Here is a 21,054-nt window from a genome sequence, read left to right as displayed (position 1 = left end):
AAATCTACAATAAGTCACGTCAAAAAAAATACATTTTGAAACGCCGGTTTTTTAAATAAGTACTTGTATTTTTTCAAAAAGTTTATTTAGTAGACACCTAATTATTATAATTGGGTAGTTTCCTAAGTCAAGGATAAATTATGCAATTCTGATTAATAAATAGAAAAAAAACGTTTTCCATTCTTTTTAACTTATTTATGAATTTTAATAAAGAAAAATATAATAATAAGTACGACACTTTGTCAAGTTGTTCTACGACGTGCTTTTTCATATAAATCCCACATTAATTGCGTGGTTTGACGTTTAGTAAAAAGTAACTGATTTGACTAGTTGGACACTAGCCTATTATAAAGTACCTGTTACACAATAAATTTATTGTAAGTAACAGGTGCGAATAAACTGCAAACTCACGAAGTAAAATGGACTTTGTGTATCGGTCCATCAAAAGCAAGGCCTAAAGCAATATCCGTTATAGGAATGCACATAAACCGTTACATATCTTGATCTAGTTTACAGATAATTCGGTGAGGAAATATCCGACAGATAAGAAAAGTTTTCTTATCTTTTAAAAGATTTAATAGTATCGTACGTGTTTTAGATTAAATTACGAAAAAGCGTTTTTAGTTAACTATTATTGTTTATTGTATTTAAAAAATACATTTTTTTATTTAAGTAATGTACAAAGTGCTAGTGTGAAAAAGTGTCCTCATAAAATATTTACCTATTAATGAACTGGCCGAAATTGTAGAAAGAGCAGTAAGTATAAAACAAACGCCATATACGTAAATAATAATAAAAAAACAGTTTTATTCATAATCGTGCAAGAAGGTATTGTTTTTTTTCAGAAATTTAATGTGGCCTGTATTATTTTTTATAATTCAAAAAGTTCTTACGAAGAATTATTTGTTGAAAAATCTCCAAATCGTAACATTGTTTTGTAAAATATAATTTTGACGCACTCTCGATTTCTGTGACAGAAACGACCTCGGTAAATAATAATAAATGTTGACATTGTGCATTAGTTATGTGCCGCGAATACAAATAAGCGATTGATGGCCACCTGTAGCCATTGACAATGAGTTATATTAGACCATGCGTGCTCGATTTATATGAGAATATGTTCAAAAATATTTTGTAAGTATTACATAAATTAATTATCATACATAAGGTTAAAATAGGGCATATTTTTCACTACTGAGCGTCAGTCTTCTAACGTTAAGAAGAAAAACTAAGTAGCTACATCGTATTATAGTACCGATGCACCGTACGCGACAATCATATTACTTAGTACTTGACTTTATGAAGCACGAAAAAGTCCGAAATGAATACTACGAAAATGTTATAAAATAATATTTAACTGACTGCGACATAATCAACTCCGTGACAAACAATTTATAGCATTCCTAGAAAGAATTTCACTTCTAAATCCATTTATTAGATAAAACAAGTGACAAGTGACATTAATTCGCTTGTATTCGTAATTTTCCACCTCAACAGTATGTTTTTTCTTTTTATTGACATATTCATAGTATCGCTTACTCTAAATTAACTGACAGAATAGTATCACGCAATGCGTTTTGATGCAGAGAAAGTAAACGAGTCAAATTAGCTTAACCGCTACGATAATTGTTGCTCCCATTCAAATAGACTCCGGCGTTAAAAAAATGTCCATTAGTGCTGCGAACGAGGCAAAAACAAAACGCAAAACGTCAGCGAGAAATGCAAAAACAAAACGAAACTCGATGTTGCGTGTAAACGATTCAGTGGTCGTGGAATCGAGAGCAAAATCAAAATTATCTACTTACTTTGTGTGCATTATGTTGTGTGGTCTCGCTTCATTGAGGATTAAGAGTCTGTTCACACGGAACGGCGAATATTATCTACTATAGAACTGAACCTTACATTATGTATGACTGTTAATTTTTATCTAAAACGCTAGGAGAGGTCCGCGTGCATATTGATACTCACCGTGTGTTAGCACAGTCATGCAAGAGCAATAACATGTGTACTTTAGAACCATATCGCACTAACATATTTGACATTTGGTAAGACTTAGTGTTCAATTTGCCAAAAACGTAATGTGATATGGTAGTAATAAATATTAATGCTTGAGACCGTACTTTACGTGATACGTCACAGTAAATCCAGTGATTATAGTGCGTGCATTGTGACGTTTAACATACTATTTCATACATTACAAACTCACACGCCACGCATAATAGAACGGACTGAACCTGCATTTGGTTTGATGCGGCCGTTCCTTCCTTTATGTACGGTCATGACATAAGCATTAATAATGCCATATACCCTTTAGTACCGGGTCACATTTACTTTTTGGACATATTGGTATATTAAATCTCACTAAATGTCAAATATTATTAGTGCGACAGGGTTCTAGTGCTCATGACTGTACCATGGTTACGTCTGGTTTTCTAGAGGTTAATTCTGCTTCTGAAAGACGTTTAATACCAATATTTATTCGAACACATGAACGAATTTCGATAGCAGAATCAGCTTCCCTGAACAGGGAATTGGATGAGAGTGACGTGAAATATTACCAAATATCCCCCGCTGCCTTGAAGATTCATTAAAAAATTGAAGTGTTTTCTACCTTTTAATATCTATATTAAAAAGACCTTTCGCAAGATGTAAGTTTATAACTCTGTCTGCTGAAATCAGCACCAAAATGAAGATATGGCTTTGGAATAAGGCCAAAAACTCTAAAAATAGAATGGATTAAAAATTCTGACTTGTATTGTCACTCTTAAACCCAAAAGCGATACGCTCTTTATAGGCAAAATGTAGAGTCAAATTTAAACCCGCTGCGTCCAGTAAGTGTTTCCGGGTACTTTTATGAGCGACTATAATTGAATCAATTAAATTAAGTGTTAATGATACTGGCTTGCAGCTCTACATTTCATTTGTTTACTTACGTAATATTATTACAATGCGGGTGTTACCTACAACAGAGTATTTGAAACGGAACGCAATAACGAACTATACATTATATTTATTACAAATATTTTATATCGTATTACCTACTTTTGTAGTCAACACGTGCATTTTTTATATCAAAAGGTCGAATTAGATGACAATTTAATGAAAAATATGTAGGAAGTATAGTTACTATTAAAGAAAATGTCAAGGATCTCGCGTGAGTAATCCAAAATAAACTCAACAATGTAAATACGTAGTTTTATTACATAAGCGCTGCTGTAATTACTCCATGAGTCACGGCTGTATACATTATTATCAAAAGAAAACGATAAATATTAAAATTAAATATTTAATATTGTTTTAATGAGTCAGTCAGTGACCTTTAATTGTAAAGTTAGTACGGAAAAGAACTTTTTTTCTAATTTTAAATGCTAAAAACAGTTTTTAAATTAATAATTGACAATTACTTTTTCCTAATTTGGAATTGGAACCAGAGAGCAGAAAATACTTTTACAAATAAGTTTGATTTTTAATCGTTGGGTCTCTATATTTACTCAAAATTGTCTTTCTTGAGCAGTAGACAGTTGTAGGGTGCTTGGTTACTCCTTTACCTATTAGTATTCTGTTTAATAAGGCGCCTGTCGTTCCGGCCGCTTTCTTCTGTCGTATCAAGGTTATTTTGCTCTCACCTGTGTGGCTGTCTGCAACCGAGCCTGTGCCTCACCAGATGAAGCGCGTTGCGTCCTCCTTTCGACTTTCGAACGTGGCGATGTTTTCTGAATAATATTATTATCTAAAAATAAAAAGACTTAACCTTAAAACAAGTTTAAATATCGCGCATTATTTTTTAATAACTAATAGGTATTAAAGGCTATTCACCTTTGCTGGGCTTTTAGCCATTAAGCCTAGCAAATGAATTATAAGACTTTTTATGTAAATGGCGGGAAACAGAACAATTTACTCATCATTATTTAGTTATAAAACCAGTGACGTGAGAAACGTAATGAGTATTGCACTGATTATGTTACCTAAGTACTTATAGTTATTATTATATTATAGGTGTTATGTTTTTATACGTAGTTCAACGAATCTAATTGAGAGAAACTGAATAAACATAATGTTGTTGAACTTTCGAATACATTTTAAACAGAATGATGACCCGAAGCAGATTATTAGTTGAATATAATTTATCTTGTAAAGATTTAACATAATAATGGGCTGTACATAGAAATTCTAATTACTTAAATAAATTGTTTTCAACCCGCATTAGAGCAGCGTGGTGGAGTATGCCCCATACCCCCTCCGGTTTACTGAGGGGAGATCTGTGCCTAGTAGTGGGACGTATATATGCTGTTTATGTGTATGTGTAAATTGTTTTCCCACCCATGTTTAGCATGAAACAAGACAGCTATCTATCGTTTACCATAAAACACCTAGTATTCAGTGACGAATAAATTGCAGTTTATCGGTAATAGCTGTTACCGAACGTTACAACCGGTACCGATCGCCGGAACAGTTACTCTATTACGGGAACGGTTTGTATTTCTACCGCACTAGGTACCTAGTACACTCGACTCCATATGGCGGGCAAATTATCAATGCTCCAACTATTTTATAACTCCTTTTGAATGTCAACTGCTCTGTTATGATAAGCTTGAATTGCTTTTACTGTGACTAATTATAGTAAGAGTCAAGTTAAGTGAAGTCAAGAGAAAATTATACACGGATGAATGTGATTGCTGGGAATTGTTTAATACCGTGTAATTAGGAATTTATAATTTTATCGTCTTTAGAGACATGTGGCAACGACAACCCACGGTGGTAACCTAACCTAAAAATGTTTAGAAAAGGAAAAATAATCCATTCCTACCTACTAACTACAATTACTTTCATATGCAAAACTACACGTGGATGTATAATTTAATATTTAAATACTATCGTATTTTTTGTTAAAGTGTATTACAATATTTTATGGTATTTTTAAGAACGTCTAGGGCCATGTGCCGAGGCTTTGCAGCTTCATTTATATAGGTATAGGTTGTGAGAAACTGCAGTAGTTTTCTGTGAAAAAATAACGATTCTTTGAAATATTTCGGGTTTCCGTACGTAAGTAGCTTTTGCACCTTCAATTTAATAGTTTAATACGCGTATGTGGTAAGTGGCTAACCGCACTTGACCTTATTTTAAGTGAGTACTTCCCTAATTTAGTTGACCATGACCTCTACCACGTACTTACAGAAAAGTAGATATCGTATAATTAGGATAAAACGAAGTAGAAAAGCAAATAAAACTTATATTAGTATAACGTCTCGTTGCTGAACCCCAGCCTTCCTTCGAGTGTACCCATGTAAAGGGTTATAGAGCATAACATCCAGACTCTAGGCAATTTAAAGAAGTTTTGTAAATCGCCAGGAACCATAAACCATCACGCTTGTATTCCCGAAGAGCTATTTACATCCACTCCTCAACTATGTTTAAGACCCAATGTTATAGGGGGCGAACCTTTGTCATTGGCCGGGCACAGATCGTGGAAACCACGTGATATCAATGAACCTGTGCATTCTTCTTATTATTGTTTATTCTTTGCTTATGGCTACATACCTTGACCACAAAGTAAGTCCAAGTAATTAAAAACCCGAACTACAAAATAGACCACTCAGTTAGTTCTTTCTCATTAGTCTTTTTTCCTGACATGGAATCCTAGTTTAGCAATTAAAACGCCGAATATAATACTAATTCTAACTGTCTCAGAAACTGGGCTAAAGAACCTCGTGGACAGACAACGTTACAACGAATAATAAGCCGCAGTTATAACGTTACCGTAAGTAACGGAAAACTTAACCTCTCCATATTACCAACGTGACGGTTTTGGGTTTTTTATGATTCAAACTAGAGCGATGGCGTAGGGCACGAAGTAAATGTAATTGACGTGTTTATTAGAAATAATTTCCGATAGCTATAACTGATTAAAAAAGTTATTGTAATGTTTGCTTTCGAATAAAGACTGTCTGCGTTTGAGATTCGTAGAGTGATTTCGGTTCGAAATGCGTATATATGGAACATCGGAAAGCATCCCGTGCGGCATTCAAGACGTTTTGGCAAATATTGCAACATACAGGGACTTGTATGCTTTTATAATATCTGAAATGGACTTATAGGGGATTTGTAAAATAATTTCCTTGATAATAAGACATTTTTGGATACGACGTTTTTGTCGTGACGACGACGAATTGAAGACATTGATTGAACCTATAAACATGTTTCATCTGTGTTATTTGTTCAACCCCTGTCCTGTATGTTCAGTCTATGGATTAATAGCACGGAATAACGGAATCCATGGATTGAACATAACAAAGATATTAACATGAAGAAGACGTGGTTTCGGCCTTGAATATTTCGGATAAGACGCTTTTATAAAGGACTTGAAATAAAGAACATTGATAATTCACTCAATACGTGGCTTCGGCCTTATAAATATTTGGACAAGACAAAAAATAGCATTAAGACGATGGCTGCATGGCTTTGCCTTTCCCCAAGGGGATAAACAAGATTAAAAAGAACACTCAATTATTAATAACAATACTTACTTATTTCCCTTATTTCACAAAAATACGAACTCACTGCTCTAAATAATGACTCGCATATTTAAAAAGTTTGTAAACGTACAGCAACGGGCTATTTTCTAATAACTTTCTGCGGATTAGCACACACATACAACATATTTCATAAACCGTAAATAAATAAATATTATTCGTAACGTACGTACACCATCTGCATAATTTACAATACGGAGATTTTTCAATGCAATTTCTTCGATAATAACCCTCTAATAACAGTTCTCGCTGAGTCTTGACTTCGCCGCAATGCGTTAAATTAACACGCTATTCCATTCGATTTATGCAATTTCCCACGATGACTACAATCGACCACTTTACTAGGACCTACCAGCCCTTTCTAATACTCTCGTCTTAGCCTTGAAACCAGAGGTCTTCTTACACCGGAGAATTTTACAATACCACCAGCGTACAAAGACACCTGGACCATTAATAATTGCATTACTTAAATGGGAAAATTAGGGGTCAGGTTACGTCGGCGGAGACATCAGTGTCACTTTTTGCGACCAAGCAAATTACGCCACTGTTTTTGCTTCGTTACCGGATGCAAAGTCAATAAAGTGTTGATTACGTTTTTTATTTGTTCCATTGGAAGTTAGAAGTATGCAGAGTAGTTGCCGAATCGTGAGTCAAACGTTGGAAATGCTGATAAAACGGTAAGTAATATTTTGTGTTTGCAAAACTAGCGTAGCGAAATGAGGTAATAGTGTTTTGAGAATAGGTCTCGTTTGTTCTACAATCGCTGTGGATAGGAGAGAAATGCGACTTTAAGCCACTGGTACTTCTGGTTACCTGAGGATTATCAGTAGTCCAGAATGCCGTAAAAATCACTGAATTTAATTTAAATTCGTTTCACGTTTACAAACAGTAGTTCAATAGAGCACAAGAAAAACGGAAGTGACGCGACAAATGTTGTCATTCCAATAAAAATAATAATTTTATGTTGGGGTTGCCAACAGCCGTAGCGGGCATCGACAGTCGGGGACTCGCTGTCAACGACATAATTTGAAAATAATATATTCCTTTCGTCCAAATAATTACGTATGAAAAAACGAAAATAAAAACCCTTAATATTTGGAATTTGGAATGCGGAATCTCACATTTTTAAATTTTTTGTCCCGACCTTATAACAACAGGGTAAATAAATAGAGATAGGCACAAAATGCGAATAATGAACACATTGTTTCTACTCCAATACAATCGAATCCCAATAATTACATTGTCTTGTCCCCTTGTTGTTGACATTAGAATGGTTCATTACCACACTACAACGGTACACATTTATCCAATTCTCAGCTCTAATTAAAACAATGTTCTGAAATGTATCGCTAATGCATTCCGCAAATATTTATTCCTTTAGGTAATTTAGGTAAGGTACTGAATTGTTTAATGTACGCTGCTTCTGTGCTTAGGTGCTTGTCTTCTCAACCATGTCTTAAAAACCGACAAAGATAAACACCAACACAAGGAAACAGAATGTCTGTTAGAATAGCAAAATATTACAAATCAAAGAAAGACTTGAATTATACTTATTTAATAGGTGTTTTATTTACAATTTCTTTTATGCCGTTGTTCCCGGCTGTTAGCCGTAAAACACCTCCAACAACCCGAAATACCCTATCCAGTTGAAGGAGGTCTGTATCCAATACAATCGATTTTGAATCGATTCGATTGTATTGTCCTGCCAGTAGTGGGATGTATCTAATAGGCTGATTATGTATGTTATGTAAGTATACCTAATACAAAATAGTGATGTATAATAATAATATTTTACAATCGAGCATGTCTAATCGATCCGCTCTACATAGACGTAGAACCTAGAAATAGTGCAATAGTAATCATTGCATCTAATCGTCTCGTTCCACGCAATAAAGTTCAATCAATAAATAACTTCTATATTAACTTCCTCACACGTTCAGTAGCAATACCATTCGTAGGGTTGCCATTTTGTAAAAAGGAAAGAAAATAGACAAACTTAGATGCAACTCTTGGTGTTAAAGTATTTTAAATCGGGAATATATATTTTTTTAATCTATATTTTGAAGTCGGCGCAAATAGAAAGACTGTCGAGAGGTGGAACTGCATGTTACACTCGTGATAAGTAAAGTAACCACGGTGCATTTGCAGGTTTTCCAGGTAACGAAGGTTGCAGGTTGCGTTGAATTCAGAATAGATTCCAACATTGTATTCAACAAAATATTATTTCACATTTTTTGTGATTAGCGTCAAAATGGCGGAAATTGCTTATTGTAAGATATACTACACATCCACTACTATTTGATACCTAAACTTAAAAATCTAGCACCTATCTCATTCAAAAGATATACACGTTAAACACTGGTCACACACACTTTTTGGGCACAGATTTTGCAGTTTGTTTATTTTTTTACCATAATTATTTGACATGTCATCGCTATGTTCCAAATTCAAATTTAATTAATCTCGTTTTTTATTCGAAATGTTCGAAAGTATATCGGTTTTTCACCAACCCTAAGCATCGCACATAGAGTAATCTAATTTAGCGGTAGCAGCGTCATTAGTCGTCTGTCTGCTTCGTGTGAAAGATTTTATCATTCTGTGGCATTGCCATTTGATGCCACTGCTGTCTATGTTGTGTCTGTGAGGTTACTCACGGTCAAGGTTTGTATGTCAACACTGTGATACTGGCTCTATTATCAATGAATAGGTCCTCAAAATCACAACTCACGCCTGTAGAGCCTCTCTGAACAGACAGATAGACAGAACACAACACAGAGAGACACAAAGACGTACAAACTGACAACAGAAGCTATGATACAATTTGTTGTGCTTTTGCGCCAAGCCAAAGAATAAAGAATAATGCTACATATAGAGCGGTAACTTTCGCTCCCTCCAGTGTCTGACCTAGGTTTAAACAAAACATAGTCTAGTCTTGAACCGAATGGTGTCAGACGTCACACACGCAGATGCGCGTGTACGATAATGTCAATGTGTAGTGCCTGTATAAAACGTGGTCGTTATTACGAAGTGTCTGGGGTGTGACCTAGCCTAAGTCCACTATTACCACACTAAGTAAATTCTTTACCTAACTTCTTAATTTACCTCACTAGCTATTTAACTGAAGCAAACCATTTTATTATACTATTACAATGATAAATGTACGTTCTGACTTACAAAACACCCAGATTATTACATATAAGCGGTCTCACAATGAAACTAAAACGTCTATAATTAACATAACAATACTTGCGTCTTATTAAGACGTGCAATTTTCCCATCTATCTAATTAACATGCTGGAAGAAGTACCGAAATGATAGTAGTGATATAGATACCTTGACCGTTAGTAACCCTTGAAGCTTGGAGTGGATTCTTTATTCCTTCTGAGCTCCTGGTAGCTCTTAGTTATTTATTTATGAGATATATAGATATAGAAGCTAGTCGATCCATCGTCGCGAATATTAGATTCGTCTGCTTTCTGATTGCCTGGTAACTGGTATCTGGAACTTAATTAATTAATAAATAATATTTTTCTGATATAGTTTTTTTTTATTTTTTTGTTCATTTGATTGTGCAAACTGTGACTTGTAATTGAGCTAGCTCTTAATATTTTTTTTATTGTTTGTAACTTTGCATGTGCCGAGTGTAGCTTGTAAGTTGTCCGTAATAAATAAAATGAAAATAAAAAATAAGTCTTTGAGGAGAAGCGAAAGTGGTGTGTGTATCAGGACTACGTAGTAACTGAAATGCCGTGGTAAATACATACTCCAATGAGTAATAGGCGTGATCCACCACCATCGTTGAGGGGGCAGTCCATACACTCAATTATTTGTATTTCTCGTGTAAGTTGTTTTTGTTATGTTTTGACTGCAAGTTATATATTTATAGTTTTATATTTGTTACTGTGGTGTCCCTTTATAATAAACGTTTATTTTTTTCTTTTTTTCTTTGATCTTTATACTTACAATCTTCTTTTGAGGCATTGAGTAAATAAACCATAACCAAACTCTATTTTATTTCAGATTTTTGCTCTATACGTATTTCTCTATTTCACTCCGTCAAATCAGTAGATACGCTTTATAATCATCTATTACTGAACTTACTCGGTATTAATCACAATGCTTATGTTTAAACACTAACATTATCGATAAAAAATATTCAAAGAAGTGAATTACAAACCTACAAATAGAAACGTGCACTTACAAGTAATAATTACTGTGATTAATTTCCATTTCTTAACCACACTACTAATTAAAACGGTATAATTTGCATATAAGAAGTTAATATCCGCATATATATCGTCTCTGATTTGTGTCGTATTTCATTATTGTTAAATAGAAACATGAGATTGTGTATTTTAAAATTAACTGAATTGTCGTTCTCATATATTATTAATATTTTTTTAAAGTTAGGCAATAAAAAAGGGATACTTATTTAGTAGATGCTGAACGTTTGTTACTTCCTGTTTAAGAAATAGTTCATAATAAGTATTAAGTTTAACATGTTTTTGAAGAAAATCAGAATAATTATGCAACCAAACACTACAAAGTATCTACACTTACATAACATAAAAACATAAACATGTCCCACTGCTGGAGCTGGGCACAGGACTCCCCTCAACAACCGGAGGGGGTATGGAGCATACTTACAAATAATGAAATTAAATATATTGTCTTATTATCATAATAATGTGGCATTTGGGATGCGATTTGTTATTTATATCAATTTCCCATTTAGTCCGTTTTTGATTCTGATATACAATGATTAGTGATTACCTAATAATAGTATAATATAGGTACTAATTAGTACATACATACATAAACTCACGCCTATTTCCCACCGGATTGATGAATGTGGAGGAAGCAAGAGAAGTGTGTCAGGATCGAAGCAAATGAAATTCTATAGTCTCTGCTTACCCCGGTGGGAAATATACGTGAGTTTATGTATGTTACTAATTAGTCAAACTAAAAAATTAAACATTTTATAAAAGTATTATTCAAATAGGCATTGTATATCAAAATAAGCAATCATACCTCAGTTGCATGCGCACTGCGCATTGCAGAATCTCCGTACTCTTGACCCAGATATCAAATACTTGCTTTTAATTATTATTGTATACCTTCTTTACTTACCCACAGACGATGATTTTATATTTAAACATGAAACATGTGTATTACGTACTCACCGAGTTGAAGGCAATTCTTAAAATAGGTACCTATAGTCTCAATATGAGTAGGTATATTAGCCATAAGTAGCTGTAGTATACGTATTTAGCTATTATTTGCTATTCACGAGAAATCGTTTTCATGAAGTTTTCATTTAAAGTTTTTAGGTACTCTCTTCTTCTTCTTCTAATCCCTTTATCCCCTGTTGGGATGTAGAGCTCGAATAACAGATACTACTACCTACCTACCTAGTACCTTTTAGGTACTTACCTACAAGAATTTGGAATTCATCTTTGGAACATAAAATGATTATCCCGTGCTCAGCGGTGAAGAAAAACGTAAAGAATCCCACATTCCCGTAAAATGCGTTTTGGAGGTACGCGATCTAACCTGAATTGGCCTGGTTTTCCCTTCGCGGGTTGAAAGATCAGACAGGCAGTCGCTTCTGTAAAAAACCGGACTTGTTAGATCTTCAGGTTAGGTAAACGGACACTGAAAAACGGGATAACGCTAGGGAGTTGATGACGTACACATGAAATTGTACATGATAGGTACTTAACTTACATAGTTGTATTTTTTAAATGTCGGTAAGTATGTCACAAAACTGTACTTAGGAGTTAATGATACTTAATTAAAAAGCGCCAATAAACACCAATAAATAAAAAATAATATTAATATTTTGTAGGATAAAATTTCCAACACCTTAGCACAGACTTAAGTACCTACCTAATTCTAGTTATTATAGAATTCCTATAATGTCAGTAAGTAAAAGGTTGTTTGTGATTAAGCTATTACCCAAACCTAGTTTGCCTTGATAGGGCTTGCAGTTGGGTGTGTGGATTATCAAGATACTAGATAATCAACACAGATCTGATATGTGAACATATTTAAAGAATGTCGTTGAAATAATATTGCTTAATCATGACTTGATGCCTTGTGAATGTACTTTCCACCAACAGGAGTTTAAGTATATTTATGTAGGTAGGTACGATAAGGTCCAAAAGTCCAATCAGTTCTTGCAAAGTAATAAATTAACTGGTTGCACTTAAGACCTCCTGGTTACATGTCGTTTCTGTAATAGACCAAAAACACATAAGTACAAAAACATAAATTTTATAATTATGACAATCAGATTTCACCACTGTTTACAAATAATTCGCTGGGCTCAGTGACTGAACTTTAACTCTGGTACTAGTACATAAATAAAACAAAACCGACCGGCCGATTCTCGACTGATCACTTGCTAATCAAAAGTATAAAATTCCAACTTGCAATTTTACTTGTTTATGGCTTAATAATGGCCTCACCGAAGGGGTGAGGTATCTCCTCAAATCCAGCTCGCTCCAAGCCCGTATCGGCGATTTATTGAAAACGACATCATATGTAGAGCAAGTCATGCGATCGGATAGGATAGATAATTTACTTGGTTATAAGTAAGTAAGTAAGTAAAATGTTTATTTTTCACAAGAAATACAGAAAATATTGGTACTTACAATAAAAACCCCACAAAACCAATTCCTCGGTTTGTCTGTGGGAGTGGTGTTCGCTTAATGTTATTATGTTTAAGATACTTACAGTTAACTAGCTAAGAAAGCGCAATAATCAATCAATCTTTTTAATATACGATAAGTTATTGCCATAAGACTTCCCCACATTGACCTTACGTTAATAATATTTATTTGTACATTTAAAATACAAACTAAGCGCACATTTCAAGTTAGTTTCTGAGTAATCTATCGCTACCATTTATAGCCGCTACTGTTTTGTTTGACTTCTTACAAAACAAACAATGCCTTTTCGTAGAAAAACCAAAATGGCGGCACAGCCCAAGTTTGTCGCTAACCATAAAATCAATTTACCGTAAAATATGAAGGTAAAGTTTTAAAATTCACAATTAGATATATATGTATTATCTAACGATGGGAATAGTAAGAAAATTATGTAGTACTTATTTTTATGTTAGGGTATTTGCGAGTGTCTATTAGGACTATAAAGTAAAACAAAAATATTGGTAAAGTACGGGACAAAGTACCTACATACATATAATTCCAGGCTGCTGGTTTTATGGGAGACCTATCGTTAGGGTCGAAGATACCGAACTCATATTCATCATCATCACTAATTTGAGAGCCACCCTTTTCGGTGTAGCATTCTCCATGCTACTTTTTTAGGGAAAATAGGACAGTGGTTTCCCTCTTGCCTTCCGCCCCGCAGTACTCTGTCTGACGCGAGTGGGATGGCGCCCGGAGTAGTACATTCAAAGCCGCACTAGGATTTCTGTCCTCCGCCTCTGAATAGTAGGTACTGACAGTTACTGCTGCCTTTTGTCAGGTTTCAGGTTACAGTTCCTGTGGTTTGCCCCTTCTGTCCTGCATTACCAATGGCTCCCATGTCCGCCTCTACAACCGTTCAGGTCTTCATATTCAACATACTTATACTCAATTCTTCCTTAGCCACACATGAAATGTTGATTTTCTATACTTACATTCAATTTCATTATGATCAATGTCCAAGTTCGAATAGAGAATCAATAAGACTTATAACTGTGAATTGCGCATACCAACACAGCATGTGACTGCGTTGATATCATCAGTATGACGAAACAGTGGGTTTACAAATGAGTGTGTAGATCTCTTGGACAGTAGAATAGTTTCCTAATTGCGTGATGGACGATGTCAATGGATCTGTGCAATGGATGTGGTCATCGTTGTTATTCTATCTTCTGTTGTTATATCCAGTAATATATCTTTACGATTGGTATATAATATATTTTGTTTTAAGTTTACGCTGTTTTTATCATAATTAAAACACATAATAACGGGTTCTTACCGCGTTTAAATCGCGCGCGTCATCCCGTGATCATGGCACTTGCAACAGTGTCGAAATATCGGGAGTCTCATAATTCCTTGATTTAAACGCGGTAAGAACCCGTTATTATTTGTAAGTATACTGTTAGTTATAGGTGAACCTTTTGGTGGAAAAGTTTGCGATACAGTCTTGCGTCCATTTAGGAATCCTATCGCACTAACATATTTGACACGCAAAGACACTTACAGTTCAATTTGTCAAAAAAGTTAATGTGATATGGAAGCAAAGTGTATATACGTATATATTAGTGCTCATAACCGTACACAGATAGGCTCAATCTCCCGAGCGTTATCTCGTTTTCACGGGGTCCGTTTAACTACCCTGAAGATTTCTCAGGTCTGGATGATTTACAGAAGCAACTCCCTGTTTGACCGTCCAACCCGAACGTTTTTTTTTAACGTGACTTATTGTAGATTTGGCGCAGGTGGCATTAACTACTTGACCGGACAAATGGGGAGCGCTGAAGGCTCTCGCCCGGTACAACGTTTAAGACAAAAGGCCTGAGGGTGCCCAGTTGGGCGCAAACCTCGGCTCGCTTGAGAGGAAATATATTTGAAAGTGTTAATCGACCCCAACCCGAACGGAAAACAAGTGTAATATAGGTTAGGCCACGACGTTTTCCTTCACCGCTGAGCGTGATAATCATTTATGGATCCAAACATGAATACGAAAATAAATTCGAAAATCGTTGGTTGGCGGTGAGTGTCAAGTGCTCTTTCAACGTTCTATCGTTTAGACAGAAACCATGTCGTTATACAAATCATTTTCTTGAGGAAGGTCGTGGCGAATTAGTCTGTCCAGAGAGTGGAACAGCCGCTAGCAACTTCCACCAACTCTATATAATGGTTCAAATAATATGGGCCTGATTTGCGATTGTATCTGAGCTTATAATCTATCACAACCGGGTCAGATACCGAACCGAGTAACACGCCATTACAAATCACAAATCACTAGGAACGGTACAGTTACCTGTAGACACAGTTGTTTATTTATTTTACTGTTTATTCTGAACTTTCACAGAAAAGTACTTACAGTAGAAACAAATACCTAAAGTGGTAATTTTTAAAAAACGACGTTTGTCTTGTATTTTTAACCGTGCACAATGATAACTCTACAGACTATAGATCGGGAACTCCTAAACCTAACTATTAGGTCGTTTTCTGGACTGTGACTACAAATAAATAACTTTAAATAGCCGAACGAAACCGAGGAGCTCGGTGGCAACTTTGAAGTTAAGCAACTTTCGCAAAGGCCGGTCATAGGATGGGTGACAAAAAAAAGTTTTCATCTCGAACTCCTCCGTGCTTCGGAAGGCACGTTAAGCCGTTGGTCCCGGTTGCATTAGCAGTCGTTAATAACCATCAATCCGCACTGGGCCCGCGTGATGGTTTAAGGCCCGATCGGGAGATCCATCCATAGGGAAGGCCCGTGCCCCAGCAGTGGGGACCTTAATGGGCTGATGATAATGACCCGAACCTTAAAATAAGTACTTATATAAAAAATATAATTAAAAACTAACTTATTTAAAAGTCTTGTTTTTGCCAATGATCATAAGGTCTCAGTAAGTCAAGATGGGCTTGATTCTCAAACGAGAGGAGTGTCGGTTCGAACCCCGGTAACGGACTTGCAACAATGAGTTATTAATTTATCTTAAGTGCAGTTTTCTCTAACACAGTCGGCTCGACCATTATAGACGGCGATACGACTCACCACCTATCACGTTGGTTTAACAGAAAGCTCGGTGAGGTGTGGGTACTTAGTTCATGTTACGATGAATGTACTTCTGACCATCCCATTTGGGATATAGTCGTGAGCTTATGCTCAATAAGTCTGTTTCAGACGATTTATGACTATCATTGTCGTCCAGTGACTGCGCAAGCCAGTAAAATCAAATAAATTGGATAGTTACCTAGGTCAAAGATAAATTATGAAATTCTGATTAAGTACTAAATAAAGACAGATCTAAAACTGACGAAAACATGATTTTTTCCTATTTATGTAAGTATTTTAATCAAGAAAAACGTAACAATACGTCCGACATTAAATTTTATCACGTTTTTCTATGACGTCATAGTGTGCTTTTTTATACAATTCCATAGTAATTCGTGTTTTGACAAACGTTGTACTGGGTGAGAGCCTTCAGCGCTCCCTATTTGTCCGGCCAAGTAGTTAATGCCTTTTGCGGCATAAATAATAAGTCACGTCAAAAAAATCGTGTTTTGATGTTTTGTTAAAAGTAACTGATTTGACTTATTGGAAGCTAGCTTATTCGCAGCCGACTGTACAGTCCGGTCTATGGTCAATTTAACCAGCGCAGCGTTACTGACTTAGTCTATCTCGTTAAGACCATGAACTGCCGCGAATGTTTTCATCGTGACTCGGAAAAGGAGCCCTTACCAAGGTACAGCTTTATATAATTTGCCTTTCACTGCACTCGCCAGTTCGTACGGATTTTTACTACGCAATTATTTAAAGTAAGTACAATGAAAAGTAGTTGGTTTGGTTTTATGACGAGTCTAAGGGACAGTAGGTTCGATGATAGTTCTTTTTTTAATAGACTTACAAATATACTTTATTTTTTTTAGTAATCCGAATTTGTTTTGTAGTTTCGTCTTCCTAGCGCGGTGTGGAGTATTTAGGTATGAGATATATAAAATCTGAAAGGATCCAGTTGCGGATATGAGAATAAATAATTTTCTTACGTACCCAATTTTTTATTGTCTCAGAAGGTGTCTACCTACACAGACGTGTTAAAACGCCGCATCGAAGCAGTTCATCTAAAAAGCAATATTGCTATTAGACATTTACGCGTATAAAAGTAAGTGCGCAATGTCAACATATTATGTCAAATAGCAATATTGCTTTTTTAGATGAAATGCTTGAATGTGGCGTTTTTACCTTCCCCCCACATTACTTGACTTGATCATCATGACGTACAGTCATGAGCAATGTAATGTACCTACTTTAGGACTCTGTCGCACTAACATATTTGACATTTAGTGAGACTTACAGTTCAATTTGTCAAAAAAGTTAATGTGACACGGTACCAAAGTGTATACATATTAATGCTCGTGACCGTACTTAGACGACGTTTTCCCAACTAAAATGACCACAATCTCAGAAAACTCTTACAAGCCGCAGCAAAACATTATACCGGTGACACGTGCAGATTTCTTCACGATAATTCTTCATTACTTACCTCATCAACATATAAAATGTTAAGAAAAAGCTTTCTCGTATACATTTCGTCACGCAACGAGTCACGTTTTGAATTTTCACCTGTTTAACCTATCCGATGTCTCATGGTTTGCGACAAAGCGTGGAAGTCGTTTTTATCTTGCGGTTGTTCCATCCTTTATTCGAGAAGTTTGATTCTTGTAGACTTATTTTTAAAGATTTACTATATTTTTCTGAATTGTACACTTGTACAGTAAATTGGTCGCGATCTCATGATATGCATGGCAATGCCACGATCGTAACAGTCTAACAGCTGAGATTATGACGAATGCGTTTGCTTTCTCCATGACCCCGAGTTGACTAATTTCGTCTTTTTGTTTCAGGTTTTTGGATGAATCGTGTTTCTGATGTAAGTTAAAAGATCCGTGTTAAGATTAGCTATGGCTTGCAAAATGTGACATTCTTGTGTGTGCTGTTACAAAACAACTCAAAACATTGGACATGGGCGTAGCCGAAGTCTTTTCGTCGTATCTATGACATTTTGTGCATTTTTGCGGAATGCCTAGGCTGCTTTGAAGGAATATAGGTTCTATGATAGGTATATAGGTTATTGGCTGTTTGATTTATGTTGTATTATTTGAATATATGTATATAAGGGCCTCCGTAGTCCAGTGGTTGAGCGTTAGGCTCACGATCCGGAGGTCCCGGGTTCAAAAATCACTTTGTGATCCCTAGTTTGGTTAGGACATTGCAGGCTGATCACCTGATTTTCCAAAAAGTAAGATGATCCGTGCTTCGGAAGGCATGTAGGTAAAGCCTTTGGTCTTGGTTACTACTTACTGATGTACTTAAATAAGTAGTCGTTACATGAGCCTTTAGGGGCTCAAAAACCCTGACACCAGGGTTTATGAGATTGCTAATTCACCTCACAACTCACACGAGCTGGAGTACTCACACATCGGATTTACGCTACCACACACGCTACAATACCTACCTACCTGCCTATAGTACAACTTAAGTAAAACTTTCCTCTACATTCAATTCCTCCTTTCAACTTAACGTTAGCATCTCAAATCAGACGCAATAAACCGAAAGTCCCCGATGTTGTCACGTTGTGCGCCCGCGCAGCCGCGTGCCGTTTTCCACAAAAACTGGCTGACCCACTCGCACGGACGATCGACAGTCTTGTACCTGCTAAGGGCATACGAATACTGCATATAAAGTATTTCCATTAAGTACAGGTAGATATTATGACAAATAGAATTTTCGATATCATGTCTTTATAGTGAAAACCGCACGTAAGCGCCTTTTTACCTACTTTGAAAAAGGAGGAGGTTCTCAATTCGACATATTATATGGGAATGGGTTGACATATTATATATATATATATATTTAAAACATATATTATATTATTCACAAAATAACAAAAAAAAATCACATTCTAACGTGATCTTCTTCAACAAAACTTTTGACTTTCAATTAATTTCAATGAGAGTAAAAATTAAGATCACGTTTTTTTACCTCGTTTGAAACTACCGTGTCTGTTGCGGACTTATTAACAAATATCCGATCCTAATGTGATTTTTCAAAAAGGCACTTTGCGGTTTAGCTATAAGGTGAAGATATTGTGAACGAATTAAGATTCATCATCATCAGTTTTATTTCTGTAAGTAAATCTATTACAAACAAGTTACAGGGGCTTCCCTAAAGGTAGTCGGATGACACTTGTGATGGGAATGAATGAAAGGACTAACAGGTCGTATTTATGTTCTGAATGTAGCTGTAGGTGGCTTCTTATCGTAGGTAGTAATTTAAAAATAAATAATTATTATTTTCAATCACCCGCGAACGCGAAAGTCGACTTGTATTTGCAACTAGCAACTTATTACTTAATTCATACTTAATTAAAATTCAAAAATAAGTCGAAAAGTAAAATGAGATTGATTTTTGATCATCTTAGATTGGCTTCTATTTCAAGATTTCATTGACCTAGTCAAATATTCATCGTCATCATTTCCCTAGCATTATCCCGTTTTCACAGGGTCCACTTACCTAACCTGAAGATTTCTCTGACCTGAAGACAGGTCCGGTTTTTTACAGAAGCGACTGCGACTGCAGCCCAATACAGATAAGGTCACATACTCCCGAAAGATGCATTTCTCGGGAATCTGCGTTTCCTCACGATGTTTTCCTTCACACCGCTGAGCACGTGATAATCATTTATGATCCAAACATGAATTCGAAAACAAATTCGACAATCATTGGTTTAGGCCTGTGTTGGATTCGAACCTGCGACCTCAAAATGAGAGGCAAGCATTCTACCAATTGGGCTAGGCTGCCACGGCTCTCACTTATATAGTATTATTTATTTATTATATTACTTAATTTTTATACTGATTCTTGAGTCATCGTAAAATTCGCCAATATTAACACAGTTTGCCAATATAACGTAATTCGACCGTCTCCGTAACACGTCCGTATTTGCAATTTTTGATTGCCTATCGTATTACCTCGGCTATGTTCACACATTCTTTATTCTTACTTGCAAAATATCATACTTCCAAATATATCTAAACAGTAAGAAATGTATTTTAAACGAACATTCAATGCATGATCACGGGCAAAAAGGAAAACGTAGAAAGTTCTTAAGTAAGTATAAAACACAGAGACAGATATGGCCTAGTAACTGTATAGACGTGTAGAGAATATATAAACAGGTAAATAGATGCTTAGCCTATCAGTAATTTCGGATTAGGTAAGCACACTCCCGCAGACAACGAATTACATATTTACCGCCTTACTATTGATATACTACTTAATAAGAAAAAAAAAACTAAACAAGCGGTGACCATATATTATATTATATATAATAATTATATTATGTGGAATGTGTGTCTGACCACATCTGTGTCATTAGCTACGGTTAAGCCACGCCTTTTGTCGTCTAGGGTTAGGCTAGAGCCATACTAAAATAAACCATAATAAGTAGTTGTTTAACTAAGGAAAACATTTTGGTATGCTCTTCCAAATACATACACAAATGAGTCCAGACAGTAGCCGCGAAAGTTTAAAACGACTTATTTATTTTGTAATTATTTGTAGTTATTATTTTGTTGGAGTCGCGTTTTTAACCTTTGGGTACGGAACCTTAAACAGAACCCGAGCCGGGGTGAGGACCTGGACAAGGCTGTATCGTGAGATTATATACGTATAACATATAGGATTATTTGCATAAAATAGCTATAGGCACATTGTTAATACCCGGAATAAAAATAACCTTGCTTTACAAGTCAGTCGATTACATAAGATCACTAAG

The 21,054-nt window shown here is 35.6% G+C and overlaps 1 protein-coding gene across 4 annotated transcripts in view; it reads left to right on the top strand.

Annotated features, from left to right (window-relative positions):
• Positions 1-21,054, top strand: part of LOC126367013 (ATP-binding cassette sub-family G member 8) — an 83,658-nt gene that overhangs the window by 20,668 nt on the left and 41,936 nt on the right. For 2 of the 4 annotated variants that reach the window (XM_050010369.1, XM_050010367.1), the window contains exon 2: positions 18,122-18,147. The exons of the other annotated variants lie outside the window; for them this stretch is intronic. The gene's annotated coding sequence lies outside the window, so the exon portion shown is untranslated. The remainder of the gene's footprint in view (positions 1-18,121; positions 18,148-21,054) is intronic. 4 annotated transcript variants of the gene reach the window in all.

The sequence above is a fragment of the Pectinophora gossypiella genome, chromosome 5 (genome assembly GCF_024362695.1).
Source record: "Pectinophora gossypiella chromosome 5, ilPecGoss1.1, whole genome shotgun sequence".
In the NCBI taxonomy this organism is placed as follows: Eukaryota; Metazoa; Arthropoda; class Insecta; order Lepidoptera; family Gelechiidae; genus Pectinophora; species Pectinophora gossypiella.
The sequence above is the reverse complement of the archived record's forward strand: the minus strand, read 5'-3'. Positions and strand labels throughout refer to the sequence as shown.